The sequence below is a fragment of the Bubalus bubalis genome, chromosome X (assembly GCF_019923935.1).
Source record: "Bubalus bubalis isolate 160015118507 breed Murrah chromosome X, NDDB_SH_1, whole genome shotgun sequence".
Lineage (NCBI taxonomy): Eukaryota > Metazoa > Chordata > Mammalia > Artiodactyla > Bovidae > Bubalus > Bubalus bubalis.
In genome coordinates this window covers 10,480-24,281 of record NC_059181.1, presented here as the reverse complement: position 1 = coordinate 24,281, position 13,802 = coordinate 10,480, and the positions used below count along the sequence as shown (strand labels likewise).

Sequence of the window (13,802 nt, the reverse complement as noted above, 5' to 3'; positions counted from 1 at the left end):
ATGCCTGCAGAGCCCCATGGCAGAGGAGCCTGGGGGCCACAGTCCCTGGGGGCTGGAAGAGACAGCACATGGTGGCTAAGAGAAACAGCTGCAGGCGGCCCCCTTGCCCCTGAGTTCCTGTTGCAGGAGCTGCTTGTTCCCTCTGGGGGCTCGCCTCCCATGTTCATCTGAGCTCCCTCCTGCCCCTGTCCCTCTCTCCGGGCAGGGCTTCCTGCCGCCCCAACTCCTCTCCCTCCAAGCCAGGTCCCCTCCCCGCCTCGCTGTCACCCTCCTCAGTCACAGCACCCGGATTTCTCCAAGTCTCCAGAAGTCCTGCTTTCTGCTGGAAAAGAATTTCCAGACACAGAAGGGATTTCAGAAGAGAGTGAGCTGATGGGATTTCAGAAGGGAGTGAGCTGATTGAGAACCAAGAGCAGAGATCCTGTGAGCACCGTGAGCGAAGCAGGCTGACTACCTGGTGCAGCAGGGGACCCGACAGTTCGCAGGGGTCAGGAGCCAGTGTTTATACCCTCTGCGTGCTAAGTCGCTCAGGCGCATCCGATTGTTTGCCATGCCCTCCTCCAGGGGATCTTCCTGACCCAGGGATTGAACCTGGGTCTCTTAAATCTCCTGCATTGGCAGGAGGGTTTTTGCCACTAGCGCCACCTGGGAAGCCCCAGTCCCTTTCTACTGGTTGCGTAAAGCCTCCTGATCTTCGCTAACAAGCTTCCAGACCCCAAAATTACACAAAGATGCCCACTCTAGTAAAGCCCTACAGTGCCACAACCAGTCACCTAAAGCCAGCCATCTAGCAGGAATTTTCTGTCCCGAGGGCTTCGCCGGTGGCTCAGATGGTAAAGAATCTGCCTGCAATGCAGGATCCCTGGGTTCAATTCCTGAGTGAGAAAGATCCCCAGGAGAAGGGCATGGCAACCCACTCCAGAATTCTTGCCTGTAGAATCCCATGGACAGAGGAGGCTGGCGGGCTGCGGTCCATGGGGTCGCAAAGAGTCAGACTTAACAGGACAAAAGGGCTCAAGTCATCTTCTGAGGTTACCTTGGTTCTTGGCTCTGCTTCTGTGGCCTTGCGGCAGGACTGCACAGTTCCCTCAGGTTCCAGATAGAGGGACATTGCCCTCTGGATGGCTGAGCATGAAGCAGGGGGATGTCCCTCCTCACCCTGGTGGGCGGTGGGGGGTCAGAGACAGGAGAAGGGACCAGAGACCCTAAAGGGAGGCGTCCCCCTGGCATCGCTGGCTCTGCATGCAGGGGGCCCCCCAAGGATGCTGGGGCTTCAGGGGCTGGACAGGCAGGGTGCCGACCTCCACTGGAGCTGGGCGGGCAGGGCGCCGACCTCCACTGGAGCTGGGCGGGCAGGGCGCCGACCTCCACTGGAGCTGGGCGGGCAGGGCGCCGACCTCCGCTGGAGCCCCCGTGGGGGACCGTCCTGGTCACAGCCACCCGTGCAGCCAGTGACCTGTGGACATGACAATAAGCTTGTGCCTTTTTACAGCCAGGCCTTTTCTGGACACTGCTCCAGCTGCTGCTGCTCCCCTGCCTGACCCCACCCCCACCTTCTTCCTCCAGGCGCAGCTCAGAGGCCCCGCCGCCTCCTCCTCGCAGCCCTCCAGCTGCCTCTCACAGCCACGCAGTGAGAGGTGTGCTCAGTCGCTCAGTCGTGTCTGACTCTGCGACCCCATGGACCGCAGCACGCCAGGCGTCCCTGTCCATCACCAAATCCAGGAGCTCGCTCAAACTCATGTCCGTCAAGTCGGTGATGCCATCCAACCATCTCATCCTCTGTCATCCCCTTCTCCTCCCGCCTTCAATCTTTCCCAGCATCACGATCTTTTCCAATCAGTCAGTTCATTGCTTCAGGTGGCCAAAGTATTGGAGCTTCAGCTTCAGCATCAGTCCTTCCAGTGAATATTCAGGACTGATTTCCTTTAGGATTGACTGGTTGGATCTCCTTGCAGCCCAAGGGACCAGTTCTCCAGGCTCCTCTGTGAGATTTCCCAGGGAAGGATATTGGAGTGGGCTGCCATTTCCTCCCCTAGGGGAATCTTCCCGGCAGAGGGATCTCCTGCATTGCGGGCGGACTCTTCACCACTGAGCCACCAGTGAAGTCCAGTCACCCGGTGCCCCCTACGCTTCCTCTGGAAACTGCGGGCGCTTCTGTCTCCACAGGTTGGCTGCTGTGATGATTCATATGAGTGAAATCAAGGACGTGTGACCCTGGTGTCCGCTCCCATGTCCTCAGGGTCCATGCACGTGGGACCAGGTGCCAGGGCTTTATCTTTGTGACTGATGTTCCTTCAGGGAATGGGAGAGCCATTTCTAGGTTCAAATAAAAGTGATGGCCTGTGAATTCTGTTTTGACGGAGCAACCCCAGGGAGGATGAGCAAACAGTGGACGCTCTCACCCAGCCCCAGCCCCTCGCTGCAGGTGCCTCCCACATGCCCCCCTGGCAGTCCCCTCCCCCTTCTGCAGCCTGCTGGGGGAGGGGTGTGTGGTCCCCAGACAGTGGCGCCGACCTTGTAACATCGCACCTGGTCAAAGCTCTGGAGCTTCAGCTTCAGCATCAGCGCTTCCTATGGGTATTCAGGGTTGATTTCCTTTAGGATTGACGGGGTTGATCTCCTTGCAGTCCAAGGAACTCTCAAGAGTCTTCTCCAGCACCGCAGTTCAAAAGCATCAGGATGGGGAACACATGTTTACCTGTGGCGGATTCATTTTGATGTAAGGCAAAACCAATACAATGTTGTAAAGTTAAAAAATAAAATAAAATTTAAAAAAGAAAGAAAGAAAAAAAAAGCATCAATCCTTTGGCGCTCAGCTTTCTTTATAGTCCAACTCTCACATCCATACATGACCACTGGGAAAAGCATAGCTTTAACAATAGAGACCTTTGTCAGCAAAGTGATATCTCAGCTTTTTAATACGTTGTCTAGGTTTTTCACAGATTTTCTTCCAAGGAGCAGTGTCTTTTAATTTCTAGATATGAGGAAATGCAAAGATTGGGATCCTGAAATCAGTTCCTGAAAATATCTTAACTATTCAAAGACCTGTTCCACCAGTTTCGCTGGAGCACAGAGGGCGTCACTCTGCAGCCTGGATTCCCCTCGGGGGTGTTGAAAGTCAGCAGCTGCAGCAGCTTCAGGCTGCTGGAGGCGGATGGCAGACGCCCTCCCTGTTGTTCATGCGCTTAGTCACTCGGTCGTGTCCCACTGCTTGCAGCCCCATGGATTGTGTCCCACGCATGGGTGGATGGATGGTGGTGGGTGGTGGGATGGAGGATGGATGGATGGGTGGATAAACAGCATGGGGTCCACGCACACAGTGGACTATGACAGAGCCATGAAAAGGAGTGAAGCTCTGACACGGGATACAACGTGGATGGACCTTGCACACACGATGCTCACAGAGAGAAGCAGACGCAGAAGGACTCACCGTCTGAGTCTGCTTGGGCTGCCATAGCAAAATAGAAGGATGGGAGCATCGGCAATGCAAATGCATCTTCTACAGTTGTGGAGGCCAGAAGTCTGAGATAAGGGAGTCAGGATGGGCAGGTTCTGGTGAAACTACGTTCCTGGTGGGGGGCGGGGTCTTCTCGGTGTCCTCAGGTGGAGGAGGGGCTGAGGGGGCTCCTTGGGGGTCTCTGTCATAAGAACTGGGATCCTGTTCATGGGGTCTCCACTCACGACCTCATCTCTTACCCCCGCCGCTGGTCACACCATCACCTAGGCGTTACGATTTCAACATGTGAATTTCAGGGGGCACAAACATCCAGCCCAGAACACCCACAGACTGTATGATTCAACTTAGAGGAAATGAGCAGGCATACCCAGGGACAGGAAGTGATGCCAGGCGCTGGGGAGGGAAGGGCAGCGGGAAGCCACTCTTCCCAGGCAGGACCCTGTAAACCCTGCACCTTCCCACGGGGCAGGGTAAGACAGTTCTTTGGGGTTGGAACTGTTTCTGGTGCCTCGCTGACTGACTTGCTTTTGTTATTATAATCACACCTAATGGCCCCCCTCTGAGAATCCGGCCCCTCTGCCGGACTGATAAGCTACAGAGCCTTTGTTCAGAACCCTGTTCCCCTGTGGACTGCAGGAAGGAAGAAATTAACACATGGGCCTGCCTGAGGCTCACCATTCCAAGGTATTTGCGAGATTAATGAGGGTCTTTTTAGTTGCTTTCCTCACGTCCCCCTTGTCTGATTCCTGAAAGAACCTGACATCCAGAATCTGACAAGATGTTTATTTGGACACATTCACTGGCCATCTTGTTGTTCATCTGGCTCTAAGAATACAGCTTTGTTACTGGTCTCAACACCTCCTGTCCTGTAGCAAGCACAGCGAGCTTGGATTCCTGCGGGGCTGCAACCGAAAGGGCCCTGACCCTCTGCCCTCAGCTGATCTTAATCTGCACCCTAATCGCCAGTGTGCCAGCTGCAAAGAGAGGGAGCTTGTTAACACACCCCTCCCAGGGCATGAGCTCACGGGGGCTGATCCCGCCCAGGGGAGGGACCCTTCTGGGCACAGCTCAGCACACAGAGGTCATCGCCGCGCACCCCCAGCCCGTTTCCTGGCCAGAGCTGACCCTGAGCCGCTCAGAGCAGGACCTGGACGGACAGACAGCCGCTCCTGGGTCAGTGGCCCTGGGCTTCGCTCTGTGCATACTCCGAACACCAGGACTTGCAGAAGCTTCTGCTGCGCCGGGCAGTGTCTCCACCCACCACCCCCCTTTGCCGGACTCCTGGGTTCCTCTCACTAGGAGAAGTTCTGCTCGAAACTGCCTCCTACTTGAGGGCCAGATAAAATGATTAGAAAACCAGCCAGAGCTGCAGCCCACGTCCATCCTGACCCTCAGGGCTGCACTGCAATTCCTAGCACTTGGCCAGCACAAGAAGGCCTATTTTCTGCCGCTATGAGCCCCTGAGGGGTGAGGATTGGCTGACCCGGCCGGCCAGCCCTTCCCAGGTGTGCCGGGATTGAGGTCTTTATAAACAACCCCCTCCAGGCAATGGGGCTTCTCTTGTGGCTCAGACTGTAAAGAATCTGCCTGCAATGCAGGAGACGCGGGTTCCATTCCTGGGTCGGGAAGATCCCCTGGAGGAGGGAGTGACAACCCACTCCAGTTTTCTTGCCTGGAAAACCCCCCTGGACAGAGGAGCTTGGTGTCTCAGAGTTGGACACGACTAAGCGACTAGGAACACTCCAATATGTATGTGTTATTAGCAAACTCTTAATTTATCCCTCATCCTTAACATCTTTTGATAATTGTAAGTTGGTTTTCTAAGTTTGTGAGTGTTTCTAACTGGGTGAGATACTTCCCTTCCATTAGGTGGATCAGATTGTAAAGCATCTGCCTGCAATGTGGGAGACCCGGGTTCAGTCCCTGGGTTGGGAAGATTCCCTGGAGAAGGACATGGCAACCCACTCCAATATTCTTGCCTGGACAATCCCATGGATGGAGGAGCCTGGGGGGCTGCAGTCAGTGGGGCGCAAAGATTCAGACACGACTGAGCGACTTCACTTCACTCACTGCAGTGTAATTCTCAATGACATCTCATGACGGTTGTCTGTCTCTGACCTGCGCTTAGTATGAAGTCAGTCTGTCCATTCATGATGCTGTTGGCGGCATTATACCAAACTGAGCTTCTGATTGCTAAGTGTGTGCTACGTTGCTTCAGCCGTGTCTGACTCTTTGTGACCCCATGGACTGCGGCCCCCCAGGCTCCTCTGTCCATGGGATTCTCCAGGCAGGAATCCTGGAGCGGGTTTCCATTTCTTCCTCCAGGGATCCTCCCACCCCAGGGCCTTCTGATGGGCCTGTCACTAACAGAGGTGACGAGCATCTTGTCTTGCGCCTCATGGGAGTCCCTGTGCCTTCTTGGAAGACATCTGTCTCCATCTCGGGCCCTTTTATTTCTTGGGTTGCTTGCTATGTTTTTTTGACATTGAGCTGCACAAACTCTATGTTTTGGACATGAATTCCTTGTGGGTATGTTTGATTGCAAATATATTTTCCCATTGTGAGAGTTGTCTTTTTCTTTTGTTTATGGTTTCCTCTTCTGTGCAGATACTTTGAGGTTAATTAGGTCCTGTTTGGTTACTTTTGATTTATGTTTCATTATTCTAAGATCTGGAGCCCAAAAGAACTGCCCATGATGAATGTCAATGTGTGTCCTGCGTATATTTTCCTCAAGAATGTCATAGTTTCCATCTTCCCATTTAGATCTTGTATTTTTGTGTATGGTGTTGGGGAATATTCTAATTCCATTCTCGTTTTCATTGTTGAAGGATCCCACACACTATTCTTCAGAGGGTCTGTCTCCAGCTTATATTCCCAGCATCAGAGGAGGAGGGTTCCCTTTAATCCACAGCGTCTACAGCACTTGATGTTTGTAAAGGGCTTGACAGTGGCCATTCTGACCGGCTTGAGGTGAAAGCTCATTGCAGGGTTGACAGGCACTTCCCTGATACTTAGCGATGTGGACGTCATTTTGAGTGAGTTTTTTCTTAAAGGATGTGAGTTAAAGGTACCTGTTGAACTTGGCTCTGTGACCGTCTGCTAAGTTTTGAATTATTGTTTGTTGACCCTCCCTGAGAGACCTCTGGAGGGCAGTTGTTGTTTACTTACAGCCCCACGGACGTTGTGAATACTGAGTGCCTGGAGAGATTGAAGGCCGGAGAAAAAGGGGACGACACAGGATGAGATGGTTGGATGGCATCACCGACTTGATGCACATGAGTTTGAGTGAACTCCGGGAGTCAGTGATGGACAGGGAAGCCTGGCGTGCTGCAGTCCATGGGGTTGCAAAGAGTTGGACACGACTGAGGACTGAACTGAACTGCACACAGCTTTTAGAGCTGCTGTTACAACAAATGGCCACAAGGCGGCAGCATTGCTTTGGCTTCAAACTCCACTTGTAAATTTCTTTTTCTGTGCATTCTTGCTTTATTTTGGAGTAGGGTTGATTTCCAATACTGTGTTTGTTTCACGTGTACAGGAGCTTGATTCAGTGATACACGGACATTTATCAATTCTTTTTTGGGTTCATTTTCCCCAGATAGAGGATTACAGTGTCTCCGGTAGGCTGCCCTTTGCTGTTCAACCATTTTTTCCTGGTTTTCTGTTTGCTGTACATTGATGTATGTTTGTTCCTTGCAAGCTCTTTATTTGTCCCGCATCCCTAACTTGATTTTTAAAATAATCATAAGTTGGTTTTCTAAGTTTGTGAGTCTGTTTCTACTGTGTAATAGCCTACATTTGCATTAATTTTAAGAAGATACCTGTCACACGTGTGATCATGCGTGTCCTTTACATATGCCTGCACATGGCATATGTGTGTCCACATTCCTAATTTTTTTTTTTTTACTTTTAACTGCTCATAACTCGGAATGTCTAACTAAATTTGCTTTTCTGCCCCCTAACTGCTACAGCTACAATAAACATTTTTTCCTTGGACCGTATGCTAAATACATCCTCTGTCTGGTGTTTACCCTTACAACACCCTTCCCCTTGTACTTATGTATCAGAAAGAGGCTGCAGAGACACCGAACTGCCAGAGTCAGTTCCTGGGTTACTGACTTAAGCCTATGACTGTCATTGAAAAAATTCATGAGGAAGAAATCGAGATCCTATGCCCTTTGCTCCTCATCTCTGACTCCTGACTGTGAGCCCTCGCCGTATATAAGCCCCCAGACCCCTCCTGGGCAGGGGGGATGGGCGGGGGGTGCGGGCACACTCCTTGAAGCATGACCCACGGTGTTCCCCTCTCTGCTGGCTTCAGAATAAAAGCCACCTTCGTATCTCCTTCAAACTCTGTCTCTGTATTTTTTATTTGGCTTCACTGGGCAGAAAAGGCCAAGATTTTGGCCAGCAGCAATTCTAGTTCTTGGCCATTGTCAGTCGAGCTGCCCTGAAAACAAGGGTCACGGGTCACTGTGAATTCTGATTTTCTCTGGGTGTGAGCCCAGACATGGGATTGTCGGGCCATGTGGTTTCTGGGTGTTTATCTGACAAGGAACCTCGTAGCTGGTTTTGATAGTTCCCGCACCCATTTATACCCCCACTGAGAGTGTAGGAGAGTTCCCTTTTGCCTCTACCCTCTGCAGCACATATTCTCTGTACATTTTTAGACGGTGGCCACTCTGACCTGTGGGAGGGGATTTTTCATGGGAGTTTTGGTTAGCATGGATGTAATACGCAGTGGCGTGCTGCAGTCCATGGGATTGCAAACAGCAGGACACGACTGAGCAACGGAACTGAACACATAGGCAGCCGGAGGAATTCTCCTGGTGCTTGGCGATACTGTACAGAGTGACTACACTTTACCTCTTGACATTGTCTTCTTGAAAGGTGGCCCTGTTTGAATTCCTGTCTGATGATTTACCCTGGGACATAACTGGAAGGGAAGGGTAGTTTACAGTCCACAGGCCTTGTGAATATGAAGAGCCAAGCAGCACTAGGTTTAAGTTGTTTTTCTGGAAGACGGCCCTAAAGAAACAGCATTGCTTCCTGCCCCACTCTGGTCCTCAGGCATTGCATCTCATCGAAAACTCTGTTTATGGATTGTCAGCTAGAGTGGAATGTGCCAGAAGAAACACCCAAGACTCGAGTCTCATTTCTCCTTCCCCCTTACCCAGGGTCTCCAGGACACACCCCAGTTTGTGGACACCACGCTGCAGAGGGTGCTGTCCTCTGTAGGTGGGGTGACGCTAAGGACGGAGGCTGGAGGTAGGAACCCCAGCCTAGGGGACATAGAGTGGCCAGGGGACCTTGCAAACCTGTTTCAGCCTGGAGGCTCCACCAATTCTTGGGTGATGTAGGCTTGCTTTCTCTGCAGGAGGTTCTGCCAGCATCTGCAGATTGGTAGCTCATGCAGAGGGCAGGAGGCACCCCAGGTCCATCGTGGGGTAACACTTCCTGCCACATGCTCCCAGCTCCGTCTGCACTGAGACCCTGCAGTCTTGGGAACAAAACCAGCTCAGGCTCCAGGGATGTGACACCATCCGGGTCACCATGTCCTGAGGGCAGCAGAGTCAGCCTTTCTGATTCCTTTTTTATACTTTTATTCCCTAATTTGAATTGGTGTATGTAGTTGAATGACAAGGTTGTGGGTTTTTTTTTTTTTTTTTTTTTCCTTTTGGATCGACAGCAACTTGATTCACTTGTACTTAGATGTGTATATCTTCTCTTCCAGGTTCTTTTCTGATATAGGATGTTACAGTGTTCAATAGCATTCCTGTTTACACAGTGGTTCCTGGTGGATACTTAAAAAAAAAAAAAAAGTAGCCTCCCTATGTTAGACTGAATCAGTTCATTACTCCCTGTCCCGCATCCGGTCTCATGACTTTATGGCAAATAGATGGGGAAACAGTGGAAACAGTGGCTGACTTTATTTTTCTGGGCTCCAAAATCTCTGCAGATGGTGATTGAAGCCATGAAATTAAAAGACACTTACTCCTTGGAAGGAAAGTTATGACCAACCTAGACAGCATATTAATAAGCAGAGACATTACTTTGTCAACAAAGGTCTGTCTAGTCAAGGCTGTGTTTTTTCCAGTGGTCATGTATGGGTGTGAGAGTTGGACTATAAAGAAAGCTGAATGCCAAAGAATTGAACTGTGGTGTTGGAGAACACTCTTGAGAGTCCCGTGGACTGCAAGGAGATCCAACCAGTCCATTCTAAAGGAAATCAGTCCTGAGTGTTCATTGGAAGGACGGATGCTGAAGCTGAAACTCCAACACTTTGGCCATCTGATTTGAAGAGCTGACTCATTTGAAAAGACCTTGATGCTGGGAAAGATTGAGGCCAGGAGGAGAAGGGGATGACAGAGGATGAGCTGGTTGGATGGCATCACTGACTCAATGTACCTGAGTTTGGGTGGACTCTGGGAGTTGGTGATGGACAGGGAGGCCTGGCATGCTGAGATTCATGGGGTTGCAAAGGGTCGGACACAACTGAGCGACTGAACTGAACTGTCGCACAGTTTTGTTTTTTCTTTCTGGGGACCATTGATTCTCTTCTGAGTCTGTGAGACTTTCTCTTTGGTAAAGAAGTTCATCTGTATCCATTTTTAGATCACAGATACAAGTGCTATCTTATGCTAATATCCCTCCCTGTCCCCCTCACCTCAATTGCTATGATCTTGTCTCATTTCTTCCCTGAGGCCACCCATGGCATTCTTTCCTGCTTGTTATGGCTGAGTGATGGTTCATCATGTCTGTGTACCCCATCTTCTTTATTCCTTGTGATGTCTTTGTTTGCAACTTTTTTTCCCATTCTGAAGACTGTTTTTCTCTTTCATTTAGGGTTCCTTTGCTGTGCAAACACTTTTAAGGTTAATTCCGTCCTGTTTTCTTTCTTTTTTTTAAATATAAATTTATTTAATTGGAGGCTAATTACTGCACAATATTGTATTGGTTTTGCCATACATTGACATGAATCTGCCACGGGTGTACACGTGTTCCCCATCCTGAACCCCCCTCCCACCTCCCTCCCCATCCCATCCCTCAGGGTCATCCCAGTGCACCAGCCCCGAGCACCCTGTGTCATGCATCGAACCTGGACCGGTGATTCATTTCACATATGATCATATACAAGTTTCAATGACATTCTCCCAAATCATCCCACCCTCGCCCTCTCCCACAGAGTCCAAAAGACTGTTCTATACATCTGTGTCTCTTGCTGTCTCCATACAGGGTTATCGTTACCATCTTTCTAAATTCCATCTATATGCGTTAGTATACTGTATTGATGTTTTCCTTTCTGGCTTACTTCACTCTGTATAATATGCTCCAGTTTCATCCACCTGATTCAAATGTATTCTTTTTAATGGCTGAGTAATATTCCGTTGTGTATATGTACCACAGCTTTCTTTTCCATTCGTCTGCTGATGGACATCTAGGTTGCTTCCATGTCCTGGCTATTATAAACAGTGCTGCGATGAACATTGGGGTACACGTGTGTCTTTACCTTCTGTTTTCCTCAGTGTGTATGCCCAGCAGTGGGATTGCTGGATCATAAGGCAGTTCTATTTCCAGTTTTTTAAGGAATCTCCACACTGTTCTCCATAGTGGCTGTACTGGTTTGCATTCCCACCAACAGTGTAAGAGGGTTCCCTTTTCTCCACACCCTCTCCAGCATTTGTTGCTTGTAGACTTTTGGATCGCAGCCATTCTGACTGGCGTGAAATGGTACCTCATAGTGGTTTTGATTTGCATTTCTCTGATAATGAGTGATGTTGAGCATCTTTTCATGTGTTTGTTAGCCATCTATATGTCTTCTTTGGAGAAATGTCTGTTTAGTTCTTCGGCCCATTTTTTTGATTGGGTCGTTTATTTTTCTGGAATTGAGCTGTGGGAGTTGCTTGTATATTTTTGAGATTAATTCTTTGTCTGTTGGTTCGTTTGCTATTATTTTCTCCCATTCTGAAGGCTGTCTTTTCACCTTGCTTATAGTTTCCTTTGTTGTGCAAAAGATTTTAAGTTTAATTAGGTCCCATTTGTTTATTTTTGCTTTTATTTCCATTATCCTTGGAGGTGGGTCATAGAGGATCCTGGTATGATTTATGTCTGAGAGTGTTTTGCCTATGTTTTCCTCTAGGAGTTTTATAGTTTCTGGTCTTATGTTTAGGTCTTTAATCCATTTTGAGTTTATTTTTGTGTATGGTGTTACAAAGTGTTCTAGTTTCATTCTTTTACAAGTGGTTGACCAGTTTTCCCAGGACCACTTGTTAAAGAGATTGTCTTTTCTCCATTCTATATTCTTGCCTTCTTTGTTGAAGATAAGGTGTCCATAGGTGTGTGGATTTATCTCTGGGCTTTCTATTTTGTTCCATTGATCTATATTTCTGTCTTTGTGCCAGTACCATACTACCTTGATGACTGTGGCTTTGTAGTAGAGCCTGAAGTCAGGCAGGTTGATTCCTCCAGTTCCATTCTTCTTTCTCAAGATTGCTTTGGCTAATCGAGTTTTTTTTTGTATTTCCATAGAAATTTTGAAAATATTTGTTCTAGTTCTTTGAAAAATACCATTGGTAGCTTGATAGGGATTGCATTAAATCTATAGATTGCTTTGTGTAGTATACTCATTTTCACTATATTGATTCTTCCAATCCATGAACATGGTATATTTCTCCATCTATTTGTGTCCTCTTTGATTTCTTTCACCAGTGTTTTATAGTTTTCTATATATAGGTCTTTTGTTTCTTTAGGTAGATATATTCCTAAGTATTTTATTCTTTTCGTTGCTATGGTGAATGGAATTGTTTCCTTAATTTCTCTTTTTGTTTTCTCATTGTTAGTGTATAGAAATGCAAGAGATTTCTGTGTGTTAATTTTATATCTTGCAACTTTACTATATTCATTGATTAGCTCTAGTAATTTTCTGGTGGAGTCTTTAGGGTTTTCTATGTAGAGGATCATGTCATCTGCAAACAGTGAGAGTTTTACTTTTTCTGTCCCAGTCTGAATTCCTTTTATTTCTTTTTCTTCTCTGATTGCTATGGCCAAAACTTCCAAAACTATGTTGAATAGCAGTGATGAAAGTGGGCACCCTTGTCTTGTTCCTGACTTTAGGGGAAATGCTTTCATTTTTTCACCATTGAGGATAATGTTCGCTGTGGGTTTGTCATATATAGCTTTTATTATGTTGAGATATGTTCCTTCTATTCCTGCTTTCTGGAGAGTTTTTATCATAAATGGATGTTGAATCTGGTCAAAGGCTTTCTCTGCATTTATTGAGATAATCACATGGCTTTTATTTTTCAATTTGTTAATATGGTGTATTACGTTTATTGATGTGCGGATATTGAAGAATCTTTGCATCCCTGGGATAAAGCCCACTTGGTCATGGTGTATGATCTTTTTAATATGTTGTTGGATTCTCTTTGCTAGAATTTTGTTAAGGATTTTTGCATCTATGTTCATCAGTGATATAGGCCTGTATTTTTCTTTTTTTGTGGCATCTTTGTGTGGTTTTAGTATTACGGTGATGGTGGCCTCATGGAATGAGTTTGGAAGTTTACCTTCCTCTGCAATTTTCTGGAAGAGTTTGAGTAGGATAGGTGTTAGCTTTTCTCTAAATTTTTGTTAGAATTCAGCTGTGAAGCCGTCTCGACCTGGGCGTTTGTTTGCCAGAAGATTTCTGATTACAGTTTCAATTTCCATGCTTGTGATGGGTCTGTTAAGATTTTCTATTTCTTCCTGGTCAAGTTTTGGAAAGTTGTACTTTTCTAAGAATTTGTCCATTTCTTCCACGTTGTCCATTTTATTGGCATATAATTGCTGATAGTAGTCTCTTATGATCGTTTGTATTTCTGTGTTGTCTGTTGTGATCTCTCCATTTTCATTTCTAATTTTGTTGATTTGATTTTTCTCTCTTAGTTTCTTGATGAGTCTGGCTAATGGCTTGTCAATTTTATTTATCCTCTCAAAGAACCAGCTTTTGGCTTTGTTGATTTTTGCTATGGTCTCTTTTGTTTCTTTTGCATTTATTTCTGTTCTAATTTTTAAGATATCTTTCCTTCTACTAACACTGGGGTTCTTCATTTTCTAGTTGCTTTAGATGTAGAGTTAGGTTATTTATTTGACTTTTTTCTTGTTTCTTGAGGTATGCCTGTGTTGCTATGAACCTTCCCCTTAGCACTGCTTTTACAGTGCCCCATAGGTTTTCAGTTGTTGTGTTTTCATTTTCATTCATTTCTATGCATATTTTGATTTCTTTTTAAATTTCTTCTACGATTTGTTTGTCATTCAGCAGCGTGTTGTTCAGCCTCCATATGTTGGAATTTTTAATAGTTTTTCTCCT

At 47.3% G+C, this 13,802-nt stretch overlaps 1 long non-coding RNA gene across 1 annotated transcript; it reads left to right on the top strand.

Annotated features, from left to right (window-relative positions):
• The first annotated feature begins 5,162 nt into the window (after positions 1–5,162).
• Positions 5,163–7,245, top strand: LOC123331813. The gene is made up of 2 exons (XR_006548605.1): positions 5,163–5,206; positions 6,286–7,245. It is a non-coding gene; the product is annotated as an uncharacterized LOC123331813 (long non-coding RNA).
• The last annotated feature ends 6,557 nt before the right edge of the window (positions 7,246–13,802 follow it).